Source organism: Mobula hypostoma, chromosome 13 (assembly GCF_963921235.1).
Source record: "Mobula hypostoma chromosome 13, sMobHyp1.1, whole genome shotgun sequence".
NCBI lineage: Eukaryota > Metazoa > Chordata > Chondrichthyes > Myliobatiformes > Myliobatidae > Mobula > Mobula hypostoma.
This window is the reverse complement of record NC_086109.1, coordinates 37,352,800-37,374,670: the sequence shown is the minus strand read 5'-3', so window position 1 is coordinate 37,374,670 and position 21,871 is coordinate 37,352,800. Positions and strand designations below refer to the sequence as shown.

The following is a 21,871-nucleotide window of genomic DNA, read 5'->3' as shown; positions in this document are numbered from 1 at the left end:
TGTTCCTGTCAACCTCCTCCAAGCATAGCCGACCTTTGTTCTTCAGTCCACTCTGTCCGACGGTATACCAACTCTCTCCATTCGCGTCCTCCCTCTTCATCGCTCCCCAACAAAAGACCGCGATATCCCTGCTCCCAGACACACAAGAAAGAACAACATCCCGCTCATTGGCTAACATACCCCATTATCTCTAGTCATAACCCCAACATTACTGCTACAGAGAAACCATTACCTTAGCCTTAGCAGTGAAACATTACAGAGAGGCCACTACATTAGCTGTGAAACCTTACAGCGTGTTACACATATAATTGTTACTTAACAACATGGAAGTTTAATTTGATAGTCTACAAACATGACTGAAATATTTATGGGCCATGTCAGAGCATTTATTAGTAAGGATGTTAAGATGTGGAAAATGGTTCTTGAGAACTTATTGAGAGGGGAATGCAAAAAATGAGCTGGACTTTTCAGTACTTGCGTTAGAAGTGGATGATTTAAACTTGCCTTTTGTATTTCTATGTCGACCAGCTGAATTGAAATTTGGGAAGTGTGGAAAAAATGGCTTTGACAGGTGCTTTAGTGAATTCACAGACTTGAAGAGATGTGATCGAATAATTTATTCATAAACTCAGAAATAGTTTGTCACCTGTCAAATAATCTTTCAGGTCCTACACCATCTTAATAATTTATCTTGCCTTCACTCCTGTTCTTAACCTTTGAGTTTGCCTTCACTATGATGCACTATGGGCCTTGAACTTTCACGTACAAATCTCAGTTGAAACAAAGAATATTGTATGTATACTATGGATTAAGGAAATTGATTTGCTGCACTGGTTATTTATATAAGCAATGAAATCAGTGATTCACCCGATAACCCATTTCACAAACAAGGGAAAATCTGCAGATGCTGGAATCCCAAACAACACACACAAAATGCTGGAGGAACTCAACAGGCCAGGCAGCATCTATGGAAAAGAGTAAACAGTCAATTGAAAGGGAAGTTGATTGGCAGGTAAGAAGAATTGAGTTACTGGGCTGTTGAAGGCATTGTTCTGTGGGCCTGATAGGCCCATGACCTCATTCTGCATTGTGTTGTGCAAGGATTTGCGGAGCTACAGTCTGAATCTGCAGCAAAGAAAACAGAGAAAAAGGAGGATACCAGTCCCGATGAAGGGTCTCGGCCTGCAAGGCATCTCTTTTCCATAGATGCTGCCTGGCCTGCTGAACTCCTCCAGCATTTTGAGAGAGCTGCACACATTTCTAATATGTCTGCACAAACAAGTATTAGATTTATGTCCAGACACAGTATTTTAGATCACCTACATTAGATAGATCTAGGTTAAAAGTTCGGCACAGCATGGTAGGCCAAGATGCCTGTGCTGTGCTGTAACGCTCAGTGTCCTATAACATTCCAATGGAGGTTTTTTTCTTTTTAAAAATAAATCTTCATTACAATGGTAACATGCTTTCATATGCATGCATTTATTGGTCATGTTGCAATAATATAATGCAACTTACAAAGGTGTTATGTTGCTGTAGTTTGAAAGCATTACAGTTTTAGCAGTTCAGATTGGCCAAAAGTGATGGTGTGAGCAATGGCACAGTTGTGATAGATCTATCAACACACATAAGAGTTGTTGGTGAACGCAGCAGGCCAGGCAGCATCTCTAGGAAGAGGTACAGTCGACGTTTTGGGCCGAGACCCTTTGTAAAGCCTGCTGCGCTCACCAGCAACTTTTATGTGTGCTGCTTGAAATTCCAGCATCTGCAGATTTCCTCATGTTTGTGATAGATCTATGATTGATGCTCAAGTCCATAAGTCTATAAGACAGGAGCAGAATTAGACATAGCAGCATCTGGCCCATTGAGTCTGCTCCGCCATTCAATCATGGCTGATCCTTTTTTAAAATCTCCTCCTCAACTCCAGTTCCTGGCCTTCCCCCGTAACCTTTGATGTCATGTCCAATCAAGAAACTATCAATCTTTGCCTTAAATGCACCCAATGACCTGATCTCCACAGCTGCATATGGCAACAAATTCTACAAATTCACCACCTTTTGGCTAAAGAAATTTCTCGGCATCTCTGTTTTGAAAGGGTGCCCCTCTATTGAGGCTGTGCCCTCTTGTGCTAGACTCTCCCACCATGGGAAACATGCTTTCCACATCTACTCTGTCTATGTCTTTCAACATTCAAAAGGTTTCAATGAGATTCCCCCCATGAATTCCAATGAGTATAGACCCAGAGCCATCAAATGTTCCTTGTATGGTAACCCTTTCATTCCTGGAATCATCCTCGTGAACCTCCTCTGGACTCTCTCCAATGCCAGCACATCTTTTCTAAGATGAGCGGCCCAAAACTGTTAATAATGCTCAAGGTGAGGCCTCACCAGTGCCTTATAAAGCCTCAGCATCACATCCTTCCTCTTGTATTTTAGACTTCTTAAAATGGATGCTAACATGGCATTTACCTTCCTCACCACCGATTCAACATGCAAGTTAGCCTTCAGGATGTACTGCACAAAGACTCTCAGGTCCATCTGCATCTCCGATTCCTGGATTTTCTTTCCTTTTAGAAAATAGTCATATGAAATCAATGAGCTATCCTCTTTCTGCTCAAAATAATGTAATCACTATTGTCATCAAAATCATAGCTGCTGGCAAAGGCAATAAAATACCTTAAATAATTTAAAAAATCTTCATTAAAGCAGCAACTGACAGATGGAATGAACATATGTCAAAATCTACAGGATGGCACCAATGCTTAAAATGATGTTTATCCAAATGGACTCTATTTATTCTTATTATTTCACTGACAGCAATTTAGGAAGCAGCTGTCTTTGCCACAAAAGCAGACAGAAATTTTAAATCGAGATTCTTGAAAATGACTCTTAAGACTATACTTTGGCAACATTTTAATTAACTGCAATTGTTCAAACAACTTACATGGCCAGATATCCCACAGTTCTCAGCTAAGGGAGACATTTCTCCGCAGTGCTTTGTGGTAAACATACAATGTGGAGTGGGAGATTGATATCCTCTCTTTCAGTTGTATTGGAACTGAATTTTGGAATGGAATACACAGTTTAGTGTTTTTATCTAAGGACAAATTTTGAACATTTATGTAATATTCTGTATGCTATTATACTGATGTTTTATATGCTGTGTATTTTGTGCTTCCAATTGCTTCTTTTACTAACATGTATCACAACTTATTCAGCAGCTCCAACTGAAAATTTGAGGAATTTTACAGGAACACATTTCTGCTGAAGTGTCTCAGCCCAAAACATTGACTGTACTCTTTTCTGTAGATCCTGCCTGGCCTGTTGAGTTCCTCCTGCATTTTGTGTGTGATTCCAGTCTGAATGCATCATTTATGCATATTATTTAAATTGATAATTTACCAGTTCTGTGAATTATTCTTGGTGAAATATTCCAATATCATCCTCCCAGAAATTTCTCCATCAGTGAGCCTGTTAAACTGTAAATATGGTATTTGGTTGTGGTCAGATTATAGGTTGAGGAGAATTAGTTTTATTGAAGTATGCTGCTGGTTATCCCTTCAAACCTTTTGAAAATATCAATAATATTTCATGTTCGAATAAGTACAAAATGATCATCTAAATATTGCTCAAACAGCTGATGTTTCAGGCCAAGACACTTCTTCCGATGGATACCTCTATTCCCATTGAGTTGAACAGAGGGAACATACTTTTGAACTGTCTAAATAAAATAGCAATTTTAAGATCCCCTGAAGGACATAGAGATTTTTGTGGCACCTTTAAATGAACAAAGTTCAGCTGGAAGAGAGGTCAGCAGGAGGAGTTCAAACCAAACTAAAATGTCAGACTGGAAAATTTCCTCTATCCAGTATCTTGGAGAACAGGATAGAGGACTTAAGGGAAAGATTGCTGTATTGGAGGGAAATGAGGGATTGCTGCATTCTCTGTTTCACTGAGACATGGCTCATTCAAAGCACGCCAGTTACAATAGTCATGCCCAAGGGGTTCTTGATCTACCAGATGGATCAATCTGCAGAACATTTGGGGAGGGCAAAAGTTGGGGGTTTGTATTTAATGATAAAATTTTCATGGTGCTTTTTTATAGAGTTCTTGTCACACTCTGTTCTCTCGACCTGGATATTTGATGATTAAGGGTTGTCCATTCTATTTACAGGGAGAGTTCTCCGTCGTGATTCCAACCACAGTTTACACACCACCAAAGGTAGATGTTAAGCAAGCACTTGATGTATGAATGCCGCAGTTAGAAAACAAAAAACAGCCTATCCCAACACTTTTCACAAAATTGGTGGGGACTTCAATTAGGCTTGCTTGAAGAATTCTCTGCCCGATTATCATCATATCATCTGTAGGACTAGGGGCATCAATACACTTGGCCTCTGCTATTCTACCATAAGAAATGCCTACCGTTCCATCCCTAGACTTCATTTCAGGAAGTCTAATCATCTGGCTGTTCTTCTACTGGCATGCAGGTAGAGGCTAAAGAGAAAGGCATCAGAGGTAAGGGCAACAAAGAGGTGGTTGCAAGGGACAGAAGAGTGGCTATGGGATTGCTTCAGGTCAGTGGACTATGCCTTGTTTAAGGACTCATCAGATGATCTGTCACAGACTTTATAAAGACACTCATGGACGACCGTGTCCCCACAAAAAAATTCAGAGTCTTCCCCAACCAGAAGCCTTGGATCAAGCAAGAGATTTGCAATCTGCTGAGGGTGAGATTGGCAGCATTCGGGTCTAGCCACCAAGGAAAGTACAAGAAGTCCAGGTATGACCTCCAGAAAGCCACCTCACTTGTGAGTTGCCAATTCTGGACCAAATTTGGAATTTGTTTTACAGGTGTGACAGGGATTGAAGCTATTACCTCCTATGGAGTAATATCAAGGACCATATGTGGCGAAAGGTTTCACTCCCAGATGAGCTCTATGTCTTTATGCTCGCTTTGATTGACCTAACATGGAGGCCTTCGCTAGTCTGAGGTACCCACCTGTCTCAAGCAGGCTTCAATTGTACATCTTGAAAGATTGTGAAGTTTTGGCATGTCAACTAAATCTTTGATGGACTTGTATAGTTGCACAATTGACAGTATACTAACTGGCTGCGTCACAGCCTGGTACGGAAACTCCAATACCTTTGGATGGAAAAGGTAGTGAACTCAGCCCAGTCTTTCACAGGCCCAGCCCTCCCCACCATTGACCACATTTACAATGGACGCTGCCGCAAGATGGTGGCATCCATCATTAATGATGCCCACCATCCAGGCTATGCTCGCTTCTCACTGTTGACCTCAGGAAGGAGGTACAGGAGCCTCACACCCCATAACACCAGTTTCAGTTATGTATCCCTCAACCATAAGGCTCCTGAACAAAAGTGGATAAGCTCACTCACCCTGATACCACAATCTATGATGCTTTCCAGGACTGATCCCACTTTGAAGGACTACAATCCTGTTCTCAATTTCACTTATTACTTATTTATCTATTATTATGATTTTCACTTTCTTTTTGTATTTGTACTTATTTGTTGTCTTTTGCGTATAGGCTGTTTGTTTGTCTTTGTATGCAGTTTTTCCATAGTTTTTATTGTATTTCTTTGTATTTATTGAGAATGCCCAAAAGAAAATGAACCTCAGGGTAGTATATGGTGACATATATGTACTTTGATAATAAATTTGAACTTTGTACCTCAGGTTTCTTCCAGCTTTCAATGAGATCATGGTGGATCTGTGGCTATTCTCCAGGAGAGCATGATGTTCGCTCACTTTTATTAAATAATTTTGGTTAAATCTATGAAATTCCAGTTTATCATTTTGAATTATCTTAGTGTGTTTTATTCTTTAAGAAGAAAATTCTACATTTCTACCATCCTATATATATACTGTAGGTTTTGTTATCTTCACTCCTGGTATGCTTGATATTTGGTTCATTCCTCACAGTACTAGAATTCTCAAACGGTAGCAATAGTTTCTCCCTGAGCCTATTAATAGTTACCCGTGATATCCTGAAAATTTCAAATATGTCACTTTAACCTACCTTCCTGTAAATTCTAGAGAAGTGCAGCACGTTTAGCATTTTAACTCCTGGAATTGGAGTATGATTTTGAAGAAAAGTTGTAGAAAAAAACATTCCTTCAATAGATGATATATTTTCCTAAAGTGTGTTTGCTAGAGTTCTTCACTATATTCTAATTGTATGTAACAGGAGCATTATGCCTATTTACTTGAACTGCTATCTTTGAGCTCAGAAAGTTCACTGGAGTTCAAAACTGTCATTCTAATTCTCCAGTCTTTTCCCACTCTAATCTTTCTGCCTTTAGTCTCCTGCACTGTTACAGTGTTGCCCAATGTGAGCTCAAGAGACAGCACCATTTGTTATTTCAATTCAGAGTACATTGTAGTCAATATTGAATTCCACAATTCCAGGGATCCCAATGTCTTGTTTGTGCGAAAGTTGGCCAGTTCTGATGTCAGCTCATTCATGTGTGGCATTGATTTGATTTTTCTTTCTCCACAGATGTTATCTGATTCACTGAGTATTTTCAGCATTCTCTTTTGTTTCTGATTTTCAGAAACTACTGTGTAATACCCTGCATTTCATAATTCTAGCATGATATTTGCTTTTCCCTCACTAACTGTCTGTGATCAGATGATTAGATATAACCAAGGATGGTTATGTTAACTGCACAGTCTTGGTCTCCAACCTACTACAGACATATGTACTGTTCTGTATACCCCCAGCATGCTCTGCATCTTAGAACTGAGGGAAAGTTAACTGCATTTCTCCCATAAGAAGTGCTCTATTTTTATACTGGTGTTAATATTATTGCCCTGCTGTTGATCTTCTACTCAATTTTTCTGCAAGCTTTCTCAAGTGTCTTCATATGCAGTGATCTATCAATCAGATGGTGTTTTTACTATCAAAATCAATGAAGCAAGGTTTTCATTATTGCTTTGTAATCTTTATCTAGATATGAATGTTTAATTGGAGCGGTGCAGTAGTGTAGCAGCTAGCATAATGCTACTACAGTGCCAGCAACCCAGGTTAAATTCCACCACTCACTGTAAGGAGTTTGTACATTCTCCCCGTGATCATGTGGGTTTCCTCCGGGTCCTCTGGTTTCCTCTCACATTCCAAAGACATGCTGGTTAGTAGGTTAATCAGTCACATGGATGTATTTGTGTGGTACGAGTTTGTTGAGCTAGAAGGGCCTGTTACCATGCTGTATTTATAAATTTAAAACATAAATAAATTTTAAATTTTGAGCAAATATTAATACTACATTTATCCATTGCATTGTTATAGGTATTTCGGCATCTTAGATAGTTACAGTCCTCTTTCTAAGTTTCACTTTTATGTTATGCCCACTACAGGTATATCAATTAATTATTTCTTTAATGTAGTAATATTTTGTTTCAGAATTTTGCAGTAAGTTCTTAAAACACTATTTTCGTTTTGTGTTTACACATTTTTAGCCTCTATGCCACTTTGTCTTGAGGTGTCTCTTAACCGGGGATGATTTTATCTTACTGTCCCTTTTAAAGCCAAATTCAAAGTAAATTATAAATATTTTCAAAGCACACACACATTACAAATACTTCTCGGTGAAATTAATTCTCTTGCAGGCAGTTCCAGGAAATAAAGAAATACAATAGAATTTACAAAAAAAACTAAACGAAGACTGACAAACAACCAATGTACAAAAGATGATAATTGGTGCCAATAAATACAAAAAAAATACTAAGAACATGAGTTGTAAAGAGTCCTTGAAAATATGTCTGCATGTTATAGAATCACTTCAGAGTTGTTGTGAGTGTAGTTATCCATTAAGAAACAAAACTGTACTTAATTTGTAAATCATCAAAAACTAAGAAAAAATGGCATTGTGAAATGCTGCATTTAAACTGAGCTTCACGAGAGTCATCTCCTACTGTAATGGTCCATTGGATGGAATTAATTTTCTCAACAGCTAGAATGAATCTTAATAAACTTTAGTAATCTTTTTTTCTTGCCACTGGATTCTATTGTTAATTTTAGCTAAAGTAATACCAGTGCAGAAATCATTGCAAATGGCTTGGAAGGATTAATGAGTTCTGATTGCACTACAAGAGAAGTGCAATTTTGTGTGTTCAGATGAAGCCAAAGGATTGTGTCCGTGATATTATCAAATCATGTTAATTCAGCTCTTTAAGACCATTGAAAGCAGCAAATCGCACAAACTAGGAATTAGATGGTCTCACTGCTGAATATTTTTAAATTAACCTGAGAAGTAGATAATAAGTTTCAAGTAATGCTTGAGGTTAAAAAAATCCTGCAAAATAAATAAGATAACTCAGAGAACTTGGCCATTTCTGACACCATCCTCCCCTTTCTTGATCTCTGTGTCTCCATTCCTTGAGACAAACTGTCGACTGATATCTTTTATAAACCTACCGATTCCCATGGTTATATTGACTACACCTCTTCCCACCCTGTCTCCTATAAAAATACTATTCCCTTTTCTCAGTTCGTTTGTCCCCACTGCATCTGTTCTCATGATGAGATTTTTCTTGATGTCCTCCTTCTTGGAAGGACAGGGATTCCCTTCCTCCTGCATTGATGCTGCTCTCACCTGCATCTCCTCCATTAGCCAAACATCCGTGCTCACCTCATCGTCCCACCGCCTTAACAGTGATAGAGTTTCTCTTGTCCTTACCTACCATCCCACACGTCATTCGCCGCAACTTCTGCTATCTCTAAAGGGATCCTACCACCAAACCTACCCACCCCTCTCTGTTTTCTACAGGGATCACTCCCTCCAGGATTCTCTGGTCTGTTCATCCCTCCCCACTAACCTCCTTCCCTGCAAGTGGCCAGTGTGCTACTCCTTCCCATTCACCTTCTCCCTCACCTCCACTGGGGCCCAAACAAGTCATTCCGGGTTAGTTAACGTTTCACCGCGAGGAGTCTGCAGGGATCTTCTATTGTGTACTCCTCTACATTGGTGAGATGCGTCGTAAATTGGGGGCCTGCTTCATTGAGCGCCTCCACTCCTTCCACCAAAAGTGGTTCCCGGTGGCCAAACATTTTAATCCTGACTCCCGTTCCCATTCCGATATGTCAGGCCATGGTCATGTGTGCCTAGATGAGGTCACCCTCAGGGTGGAGGAGCAACATCTTATGATCCATCTGGAAAGCCTCCAACCTGATGGCATGAATATCAATTTCTCCTTCAGGTAAAAAAATTCCCTTCCCCTCCCTTCTGCCTCTATTCCCTACTCTGGTCTCTAACATCTTCTCACTCACCTGTCACCTCCCCCTGCAGCCCCTTCTCCTTTCCTTTCTCCTATGGTCCACTCTGCTCTCCTATCAGATTCTTTCCTCTCCAGCCCTTTACCTTTCCTACCCACCTGGCTTCACCTATCATCTTCTAGCTAACCTCCCCCACCGCTACCTTTTCATTCTGGAGTCTTCCCCTTTCATTTCCAGTCCTGAAGAAGGGTCTCAGCCCAAAACGTTGACTGTTTATTCATTTCCATGGATGCTGCCTGAACTGACCTGTTATGTTCCTCCAGCATCTTGTTTGTGTTGCTTCAGATAACTTGTGCCAGGGTTGTGATGTGCCTTTGAAATGATGCAGGCCACACTCAGAATCTGTGCCTGCATCTCATGATGATCAATTCTATGGACAATTAGCACTAATCAGATTTTTGGAGAGCTTTTCTAAATAAAAAAATACTCATTGTCTGCTATCTGTAGTGGAGGTCATTTCATTGCTTTAGGAGGATGGTAGAAGTTATGACTGGACAATGCAAGAGTGGATAGGTCTTCCTCACCAAAATAGAAAACAGGGATGGCAGACTTGGTTAAATGAGGTGATGAAAAGGCAAATAGTTGGCTTCCCACTGCAAGCAAAGAGATCGTCAAAGCTTTTGCTAAGTGGTAGATGTTGGACATCACATGCAACGAGTGGCAGGAGTGGATCTCTTATTATAAGCACTGCAGGAAGTTTCATAGACCCAAGTGCATGACCAACTTCAGTGACAATATCATTAAACCTGGAGTGACCATAATTGGAGTACTGGATACCCAGCTCTAGGAACAATGTCATTAAGCTAGAAAGGGTGCAGAACATTTCATAGGGATGCTATTGGTACTGGAGGGTTTGATTTATAAGGTGAGACTGGAAAACTTTGATGTTTTTTCCCTTGGAATGTTGGAGGCTGAGGGCCGACCTTATAAAGGGGTATATAAATTCATGAAGGACATACATAAGGTAAATAGCCACAATTTGTCCCCAGGGTAGGGGAGCCTAAAACTACAGCACATAGATTTAAGGTGAGAGTGAATAGGCCTGAAGGGGACCTGAAAGGCAAATTTTTCACACAGAGGATGGTGAGTGTAGGGATTGAGCTGCCAGTGGAAGTGGCGGACACAGGTACAATGACAGCATGAGAAAGTCATGCTGGAGGAACCAAATGGGTAGTGCAGCATCAAATGGTCATCCAGATAAAGGTCTCGACCTGAAAGACCATAGCTCTCCATAGCTGAGTCCAGATGAAGTGTTTCAACCTTAAATGTTGAATATCCATTTCCCTCCACAGATGCTTCCTGACTCATTGACTTTTTCCTAGCATCGTGTGTGCAGTTCCGTCAGCAGTTCATTTGTTTTGCATCAAGGTACTGGAAGAAATTAATGAGCCTGGCAGCATCTGTAGAAGGGAATGGATATTCAAAGCCATAGAGCTCTGCAGTGAGCCATATGTTGCTCAAAAATTGAAAGCCAAAGTGAATGAGAGTGGGAACTTTAGCTCCATTCTCACTCCAGAGCCATGACTCGTCTGTTGCCTTAAGAAGCTGGTAGCCAGGTGAATGTGACTTGTTAGCTGTCCTCTTAAGGTGATTTCACTATTGCCACTGCTCCAGTACTCTTAATTCCTGTCAGCCAGCCTAGGCTCCTGCTGTTTCTTTTTGGGGTTCGTGGACCATGGTTTCTGATGGATGACGGGAAAGCCACCTGCACTCACCTCCACTATAACTCATAGAACATAGAACGTTACAGCACAGAGCAGGGTCTTCAGTCCACAATGTTGTGCCGACCTTTTAACCTACGCTAAGATTGAACTAACCCTTCCCTCCCACATAGCTCTCCATTTTTCTATCATCCATGTGCCTATCTAAGAGTCTTTATTAGTCCCTAATCTATCTTGCTGTACCTCCACCCCCAGGTACCCACCATTCTGTGTGTAAAAAATAAACAAACTACCACTGACATCTCCCCAAAACCTGCCTCCACTCACCTCAGAAGTATGCTCTCTCATATTAGCCGGTGCCAGCTGCCCTGGGAAAAAAGTGCTGGCTGTCCACTCTATCTATGCCTAATGCACCTCCATCAAGTCACCTCTCATCCTCCTTCGCTCTAAAGAGTAAAGCTCCAGCCTTTTCAACTCCTCCTCACATGAGATGTGTTCTAATCCACTTTCAGCAGTCAGTATCAAACTCAGCAGCTTTCTACAACCACATTGCAGCTGGTGGGAAAATGTGTAAGAGCTGTTTATCAGAACATCAGAATCAGGCATAGTAGAGGGTCAGCAGGTTCTCGTCAACATTGTGGCTTATCTTCTATCTAGGCTTTATAGATATATCCTTTGATTCCATTAATGTCCAGAAAATGACCAAGGTCAATTTTGAATGAACTCAATGTTCATGCCTCCGCAGCAGTCTGTGACAGAGAATTCCATAGATCCTCTGGGTGAATAAATTTCTCCTCGTCTCAGACTGTGTCTAGACCCTTCATCCCAGGAAAATAAATCCCTACAGCCACCCTTTTCCATCTTTCATCACTTTCAATCTCAGTGTGAAATTCTATCGTATCATGATCACTCTTCCCTGAAAGTCCCTTTAACCACAAGATTATCAGTGAATCCTTTCTCCTTACACATTATGAGGCTTACAATGACCTTTACGCAAGTTGGTTCTTCAACATCTTTATGTGGAAAGCTGGCTCATTCTGCATTCCATGGATTTATGTGAATTAAGATTTGCTGTAATTACTGTGTTACTTTGATTAAAGCCAACCCCAATAATATGATAATTATTTTGTTGGCCTAAAAATAACTGCCCTTTGCTACATCTTAGCTCCAGCCAAATTGATTCTAATTCAACAAGATGGCCTGTTGAGCCGAGATAATGTCTCACTCTTTCACGGATCTCATCCATTATTAATCACTCTGCACCACCTCCTTTTATTCTTTTTTTGTCTATCCTTTCTAAATGTTGAACACTTTTAAACACTCCCTCCCCAGCTCTGATCATCAAATGTCTATACTGACAATGAGATCATATGCATTTACTTTAGTTATGTCACTTATTCATCTCTCATGTTGTGAATGCTGCATGGATTTACATTTTGGACTTTTCATTTTGCCCTTTTAACATTTCCCTGTATTTTAACCCCATTTGCTGCTTGTCTTGTTTCTGCTGGTTATTTGCTTCGTCAATCTTCACTCCATCTTGTTTCTCTTCTTGCTGAAAACTCCCTTTTCCTCAGTGTCTCCGCAGCAATCTAGGTTTGCCACTCTCCAAAACACCCAGCAAACATCCTAGCGAGTATCACACTTTCTTCATCAAGTTATGGTATTATTACACTGTTTGTAACTATATGTATAATTATGTGGTTTTGTCAGTTTTTTCAGTCTTGGTTTGTCCTGTGTTTTGTGATCTCACACCGGAGAAAATAATGTATCATTTCCTAATGCATGCATTACTAAATGACAATAAAAGGGGACTACATGTCTTCATAATCTAATCTAAATATTGGAGGAACACAGCAGGCCAGGTAGAATCTATGGAAAAGAATAAACAGTCGGTGTTGCGGGCCGAGATCCTTCGTCAGGACTCGGCCTGAAACATCGACTGTTTATTCCTTTCCAAAGATGCTACCTGGCCTGCTGAGTTCCTCCAGCATTTTGTGTGTGTGTTGCTTTGGACTTGCAGCATCTGCAGATTTTCTCATGTTTGCAATCCCAATGAGTATATCACCCCAGTCTTGCTGAGCAGAATTTTCCTTTGATTTGTTCATATTTCATGTGCCCCAGAAACAGACTAACTGCCTCCAAAATTGAAAGTCCACTCTTCTGTACTAACTCTGTAGCCATTCAGATTAGCTCTATTTGTCACATATACATTGAAACATCGAAACACATAGTGAAATGTGTCAAGTCAATGAGGATTGTGCTGGGGGCAGCTATCAAGTGTCACCATGGTTTCAGCACCAACATAGCATGCCCCTAGCTTACTAACCTTAACCACATGTCTCTAGAATGTGGGAGGAAACCCACTCGGTCACAGGGAGAATGCACAAACTCTGTACACGTAGTGGGGGTGGGGGGCAATCTGAACCGTGATCAGCGATCACTGCTGCTGTAAAATGATTGCACTAACTCTACATTACTGTTCCATTCTCTCCTCCTACTTCAATACTTGTTAGCATGCAGTACCGGGGGTAATCCTGAGATTGATTCGATGGAGTCCCTGATTTTTTAATATTTTTCTTACTTCCCCAGAATCTGCTCGCAAGACCTCTTTTCTACCTATGTCATTATTATTGTAATAGGTTCACACCTTATGATTGACATCTTCCTCCTTGACTATTGTATGCTCTGTAACTGTTCAGTAGCATTCTGAACCTGGCACCATGGACGCTCTATAACTTGCTGAAGTCACAACTAAAACCACGGGGAAAAAAACTTGTTAACTGTTAAATCCCTGATCACTCTTGTTCTGCCGCTCCCCCTCCCCTCCTGTGCAGCTGAGCTACACGAGCCCAAGCGTCTAGCACGGATGAACTCCCCTGCGGAGTCACCTTTCTATAATTCTGTCTGGGTTGAACTAACTAAAAATCTAATTTTAGAAGCTCAGTGGCAACTAGCGGAAGAGCATTTGACTTGTAATAGAGCAAAACACGTAACATGACTTCTCGATAAAATCAGCTAACTTCAGTCAAAAATGTATCAATAGTTTTGTTGACAGACAAGAGGAGTTCGCTTAGCTCATTTGCTGGTTTTATCATGACAAGCACAAAAACAGACTGGTCGATGTGACCCTGGGAGAGAACCCACTCAGTCACATACAGTCGGTGGAGGTGATTATTACTAGGGTTGCCAACTGTCCTGTATTAGCCGGGACATCCCGTATATTGGGCTAAATAGGTTTGTCCCATATGGGACCGCCCTTGTCCCGTATTTCCCCAGCTAAGGTAGAGCGTTCCTATGAAATCATTCGTAAGCCTAAGTGGCATAAAGCGAAGAAGCAATTACCATTAACTTACATGGGAAAAATTTTTGAGCGTTCCTAGACCCAAAAAATAAGCTGCCAAATCATACCAAATAACACGTAAAACCTAAAATAACACTAACATATAGTAAAAGCAGGAATGATATGATAAATACACAGCCTATATATAGTAGAAATAATGTATGTACAGTGTAGTTTCACTCAGACAGAATCCGGAAGATTAAGCCAAAACCAATTTGTAGAAAAAAAATCGGCACGTACACGCATGCACACACAGGTGCCCGCACAAGGCTTCATGGTCATGGTAGTCTTTCTCGGGGTAAACACAAGCGTCCTGTATTTGACTGCTACTTTTCTCCCTTATTTGGGAGTGAGGAAGTTGGCAAACCTAATTATTGCACACAAGGGTGACCCACAAACACACGTGAACAACTGTATAACCCAAGCTAAAATGCAACATTAACTGAACTTGAACATTCCACCATAATCCCACAAAAACGTTTTAACGTAAGAACAATAAATAGTTCTGGTCATTAGGAATGTTGGAGTCAACCACGTACCCCGCCCCCAGAGAGTGCCATACTGCCCCCACCCAAGGAGTCAGCCATCCCCGGCAACACCAGAGTCCACAACAAAGTCTAAAAGACCTGCTGGTGTTCTATGCTGCCACCTGGGGCACTGTGGGGGTGGGGGTTGGTTTCTGGAGTCCACCAGGAGATACCTTGTTTGGTGAGGCAAGAGGTAGGGCTTCCTTCCTTCAGCTTCGCTGGGTTGGTGGTGGCAAATGGCTGATACGGTACCAGCTGGTCCCAATGCAGCACGACTGCCTTCCGCCGCTCAGGCAATCGCACATCAGTGATGCGGTTGAGCACCTCTCCCAGCCCATTCCAGTGGCATCCCAGCTTGGGGATTAGTCCCTTCTTCTGGGTCGGGCAGTATACCCATACTGGTGCCCCCACCAGCTACTGCTGCATTGGCACCTTAGACTGGCAGCCCGGCCCCTTCTGGGACCTGCAAGTGTCGCAGCAGTGCATGAACAGCTCCACGTCCTGCCAGTACCTAGCCCAACAGAAGCTTTGCTGCAGCTTGCCCAATGTCTTTGTGGCCCCAAAATGGCCAACCCCCTCCAGCCCAAGCACTGACTGCAGCACCTGGGGGATCACCAGCTGGAGGAGATGACTGCCGTCATCAGAAAATAGCCAATGTTGGAACAGCACCAATCACACACCTCCAATGATCCTCTTTGACAACATAGGGTCTTGGTCTCTGGATCCAGAGTGCAGATATCGCTCAGTCATCCCCTTACCTGGGCCAGTGCAAGATCCCTCATCTACATGCTGCTCAGCTGTCACCGCCACTTGCCTCTGCTTCCACTGTGTCGTATCGGGCAGCTGCAGGGTGTGCTGCACTGCCACAGGCCACTGTGAGACCAGTGGTGGTTGTTGATGCGCCAGCTCGGCCCACTTCCTGGAGCTACCTTGCCAGAGAGCCGTGGCTTCAGCGCCGAGGTACAGCGTTTCCCCTGGCACATCCACACTGGACTCCCCCCGCCCCTCCAATGGGACAGCAAGTACAGCCCAATGATACAGGACTCCCAGATGTCGGGCAGCCACATCTCGTGCTCCACTGTGTTTTTCCCCACTGTGATGTGCAGCTCCCGCTTCCCTCGTTTTGCCACGCAGTCACCAGTAACCATCGCCAGCTGGACCGCTGTCATTGTCCACCCAGGTGGGAATGGCTGGCCCATGTTGGGGAGGATGCCCGGACATATGATGGTGATGGTTGACCCCGTGTCTACCAATGGACAGTGACTGATGCCTTCCACCATGCAGTTCACGTGTAAGCTTTGTATTTCACCCAAACGGCCCATCTAGAGATGCAACTATTGAGGGATTCTGCTGGAGATCTTGGGCAACGTCGCCCACTTGGCGTTTCCCAATGACAGCACTGGGCAGTGCCTTGCTGGTACTGCAGGGCACACCTGGCCCACATGGCCTGCCTCGCCCCACCGGCAGCAGTGATCGTACTATGGCATTGGCGGGGCCAGTACGACTCTGGTTGGACCTTCCTCATGGGCTCCTCCTCGACAGTTTCCTCCTCTGCCTCGGTGACACAAACCTGGGCTCGTGGTGTGCGGGGCAACGCTGGAATGCCTTGGGGGGCCTAAAATTGCTTCTGCCTTCTCCTCCTCTGCCAGCGATGTCAGGAGAACATACTGCCAAAGGTGCTCCAACGTCAGTGCCTTTACAACGCTGTGGAGGGCAAGCTCTGCCTGGGCTGCGGGAGGGAAGTGGGGTTGGCCATGCCAAGCACAGTGGCTGAGTTCTGCCACAAATGCCCCAGGCTTTCTCCTACATGGCACCATCTGCTGCCCAGTTCTTCCCTCATTGCTTTCTCCAATTAACTCTGCTCGAAATACCTCTCCAGCACTGCTACGAGAGCCCTGTAGTCACACTGCTTAGCTGGGTTTAAGTCGAGGAGGGCCTGCAGGGCATCCCCCTCCAGTGCCAGGGCAAGAAGCTCCAGCCATTGTGCCATGCTGCGTTTGACTTGTGCCAGGTAAGGCTCTAGGCAGCTGGCATCATTGTATTTGGGGGGCTTCAGGCTGGACTTTGTGGTGTGAATTGCTGAGGCAGGTTGGTCTTCCTCTTGCTCCGGTGGCTTCGGTGGTATCTACCATGTTGCCCGTCCTTCCATGGCTGCAGTGTCTTGGGTTCTCCAGTGCGGGCTGCAAGGGAGGCGGGTGATGCTCTCTGCCATGTTCCCCATCCAGGGAATGATCACACCATCGGAGTTCCCTGGGAACACACAATACTTGGTTCCCAGGCCTTCCCTTCGGGTCAGCATCCTGACTTGGAGAGCTAAGCCCAGGGAGGCATACTGCTCTGTCCCTTGACTTATTCCCCGGGTTTTAAGGCACCTCATCCAATGTCGTAGCTCTTCAATCTCACCGTCAATTTCTAATCCCACTTCTGACACCAATGTGGCGAGTATTTGGTCCGAGATGCCAGACGAAAGAAGGTTGTTTAGCTCAGCTTCCGGTTTTATTGCGACGAGGACAATAACAGACCAGGTGCCGTGAGCTGGAGAGGGAACCCATTCAGTCACATACAGACAGGAGAGGTGATTATTACACACCCCATTTATAGCAGCGTAACCCACAAACACACATGCAAATAACTGTATAACCCAAGTAAGTGAATTTATACATCCCACCTTAATCCCACGAAAGCCTTTCAACACAAGAACAATAAATAGTGCTGGTCATTAGGAATGCTGGGGCGGGCTGTCAACCACAGCCCCTCCCCCCCAGGACCCCAGAGTGCCTCAATATTTATTAACTGAATTTGAGAGATATTTTGTGACTATTTATTAAGAACATTGCTACCAAATTGTAAATTTTGGTGAGTAACTTATTTTGAAACTCCTAATCAAGATACAAACTTAATAAACTTGGAACAAATATTGTCAGATATTCAGACATGGTCTAAATATAAACCATCCTTTGAATTTTGTGTGGTGATGGTAATTCTAATTTTGTCTGTTGGCTCCCAAGCATCAGCTCACTCAATTTCTTTACTGCCTAACAACACTGACACCAAAGGATTAATGAATATGCTAATACAGCAGATTTATCAAACAATGCTGTTCTGGGCTAGTTGCCAAATAATGTTCAAACACCAAAGCTCAGACATTTTAAATGGAATACATGAGATCATTGATCATTCTTCAGTCTGCCCATTGCTTTTAATGTCATTAATACTTTACAAAATTTTAATTATGCTATCAAAGTTCAATTTTTATCAAGCCAGAAAGTCTCTGAGATTGTATTCCCCTGGAAATTTATTTCTAATTCCATAAAGAAATCTTTTCCAACTGCTTGAACTTTTGGAGCATGCATTTGTAATGTGGATTTTATTAAAAGTTATTCAGTGCTTTTTTAGTTAATTTGTAGTGGCAGGCCTAATTGATGACATTGGGAGAGTATATTATGTAATTCCAAGGCCATTGGATCCTGATATTGTTTGAGATTGTTTTCGAAGAAGACTAGTGCATATTTTTTATATGAAACCCAATCGTAAGTGGCTGCATAGCAGCATAACTAATAATGCTGCTGCTTCATACTTACAGCAATGCAGGTTCAACCGTGAGCTCCAGTGTTGTCTGGGTGGGGTTTATATGTTGTCTAATGTTATTAGGTTTGCTCTGGGTCTCCGGTTTTCCACCACATCCCAAGGACTTGTCAGTTGATAAGTTAATTGGTTACTGTACATTGCGCTGAGTGTGTAAGGCCATAAGACCATATGAGAGAGGAGCAGAATTAGGCCATTCGACCCACTGAGCCTGCTCTGCCATTCCATCATAGCTGATGCATTTCAATTGCAACCTGATTCTTCTGCCTTCCCCCCTAATGTTTCACACCCTCACTAATGTAGAACCTATCAACCTCTGCCTTAAATGTACCTTCATATTTCATCTTTTTCCCCCTTACGATCTTTTTTAGTTGCTTTCTGTTGATATTTAAAAGTGTCCCAATCCTCTAACTTTCCACTATTTTTTGCTCTTTTATATGCTGTCTCTTTTACTTTTATGTTGGCTTTGACTTCCCTTGTCAGTCACGGCTGCATCATCCTGCCTTTAGAGTAATTCTTCTTTGAGAATTATTCATCCTTTGCCTTCTGAATTCCTTCCAGAACATTGCTGTTGTTCTGTCATCCCTGCTAGTGTCCCCTTTCAATCAACTTTGGCCGGCTCCCCTCTTATGCCTTTATAGTTCCCTTTACTCCAATGAAATACTGATATATCTGCCTTTAGCTTCTACCTCTCAAATTACAGGGTGAATTCTATGATCACTGTCTCCTAAGTGTTCCTTTTCCATAAGCTCCCTAATCAAATCCAGTTCATTACACAACACCCAATCGGGAATAGCTGATCTCCTCGTGGGGTCAACCACAAGCTACTCTAAAAAGCCATCTCGTAGGCATTCTACAAATTCTCTCATTTAGGATCTGGCACCAACCTGATTTTCTCAATCTATCTGCATATTGGAATCCCCCATCACTATTGTAACATTGCTCTTTTGATGTGCCATTTCTATCTTCCGTTGTAATTTGTAGGTGAGAGGTAGAATCTGTGTAGTTGATGAGAATGTAGAGAGAATAATATGGGCTTACTATAAATGGGTGATGGTTGGCCAAAGTGCTGGCTTCTGTGCTCTTTGATCCTATGACTCTAAATCAGCCAGATTGACATATCTGACTTCGATACGGACAAAACGTACTCTGGAGTGGGCCAAACAAGCACCTTTTCAACCCTTCTTATTAGAGGGAGGATTTGCTGACCAAGCTCAGGTCAGGAGTTCTCTGGGTGGTTAGAGTGGTGGAGAGGTGACAAGCCATAGAAACAAGAGTAGAGGGATAAACACTTCTGTCCTTTCTCAAATTTGTCCTCACCCCTCCCTGCCCTTAAGCTGTCAGTTATCCCTAAAACTGATTAATCCCATCAGGCCATGGAATCAGCAAAGAGAAATAGACAGAAGGACTCAAGCTTCACTTAAATAATCAATTCATCACCTAGGTATGAGTTGATCGCTTGTTACTTTGCCATGTAGTCTAAACCTGGGTGGGTTGCTTTGAAATTTAAATTAAGCATTTACATCTGACAAGAACTCATTGGAGATTAAAGCTATTTATAGATAATTTTCCATGACTCTCAGAATGGCACGTTATTAAGTTGATTGTGCTTATTTAGTATCTTATAGCCAGCCGGTGGTGTAGTGGCATCCAAACCTGCCTTCAAGATGAGAGATCCTGGGTTCGAATCCGGCCAGCTCCTTGCACTCTTCCTACCCGTGCTGGGCTGAGCATTCAGCTAGCAATGCAGTCCTGTAAAAGAAAACAGACAAGATAATTTAAATGCCGACAATTTAAATGTTGGGCCAGGTGGACGGAAAAGGCAAGTGTCGGGACCGGAGATGAGGGTCGAGTTGGTTCTGCCCTTTGTTGTTTTACTCCGCTGTCCTCAGCACTGAAGCTGAGGCTGCGTCGTGCTCTGGCTGGTCTGGGCTTAGTGTCTGCGAGCTTTTTGATGATTTGCCTCTATGTGATGGACTGAAACTGAGATTATGGACCTACTTCAGCCGGTTTTGGGTTTATGGACTCAATTTCGTTCTGATTCCTAAAGCTTGCTTTATTGTTTGCATGATTCGATTTGCTTTTTTTTTCTCTGCAAATTGGGTATTGGTCTTTTTTTTCAAATTGGGTTCTTTTGGGGTTTCTTGTTTAGTCTGTAAGCAGACAAATCATAGAGTTGTATAATTTATACATACGTTGATAATAAAATGTAATTTGATCTTTGAAGTTTGAACTTTGAAATGCTAAAGAACTGGCAAGGTTGCCATCCGATATTCCATATGGAAAGGAGCAACAACAATTTGATATCTTAGTAGTAGATATTTTGATTTGTTGCTCTAGCACAAATATGAACTTACTTTGCACAGACTGCGTGACATTTTAGCGTTTGAGTGCCTCAGAGCTCTTTTCTCAAGTATAATTCCACAGTTATTATACAGCTTTCTTTAACCTGCTTCACTGAGCGGAGAATGAAAGTAGAAAAATAAACATTAATGAACTATCCAACATCTTACAAATGCTGAGAGAGGTAATGAAAGTGACAATGCACTTGCATTTAAAATGTAAAACAAATATTAAATCGGAGTGATGTTGTGGGTCTGCATGTTCTATCACTTTAGTAAATCAAGAACTTGGCATTTTGTCATCTTTCAGGCATATGACTACTAATGGAAATCACTGCTGTTTACAATTTTTCCTACTCAACGATAAATACCATCTTCTGGGTCAATCACAATCCATCACAATTGTCTCATGAATAAGACAAACCTTTGCTCTTTTGGGAAATTAACTGGAAATCTAGATAGAATGTTTTCACAAATCAATGATGAATCACAATAAGGTTTCCACGTTCTCCTGCCTCATCTCTAGTGCAGATGTTAAACACATGAACGCATCATAGAAGGTTCTTATATTGTCTGATTCAATTTTGTTGTATTTATAGTAATCTTCTGCATATTGGTAAGCTTTGTTGGCTAGAGAGTTAATGACATAAATATCCTCATCCCAAAGACAGTTTTTTAGAATATTTTAGGCTCAGTGCTGTTGATGGTGGATCTGACTGACTTCCATTCAGTTTTCCAGCAGTAAACAAAGGTACTCAGAACGAGGGACTTCTGAAGTGATTTGTCAGCTTTACTCCAATTACATGCGATCAGTGAACTGGTCAGTGGTCAGCATTTATCAAGCATGTGGAGATGGAGTCTGAGCTGTCAATGCTGTGACAGTCCATGTGTTATTCACGCACCGAGGGAAGCCTGCAGAAAAAAAAACACTTTCAGCCTTAAGGATTCGTTGGTGACTTGCAGCCTTGTTGGTGGCTGCTCAGGCATAGGATTGACTGGGGGAAAAAAAACTTAGAAATAAAATTCTCCCACCTCTTCAATGTATACTTAAACAACCATTCCCAAAGTCATTATCTGCCATGAGAGAGTGTGACGATGTGCATTTCTGTGTT

General features: G+C 42.3%; 1 long non-coding RNA gene across 2 annotated transcripts in view; it reads left to right on the top strand.

Annotated features, from left to right (window-relative positions):
• Positions 1-21,871, top strand: part of LOC134355541 (uncharacterized) — a 44,492-nt gene that overhangs the window by 6,886 nt on the left and 15,735 nt on the right. The window contains exon 2 of one of the 2 annotated variants that reach the window (XR_010020115.1): positions 4,174-4,782. The exons of the other annotated variant lie outside the window; for it this stretch is intronic. This is a non-coding gene — a long non-coding RNA (uncharacterized LOC134355541). The remainder of the gene's footprint in view (positions 1-4,173; positions 4,783-21,871) is intronic. 2 annotated transcript variants of the gene reach the window in all.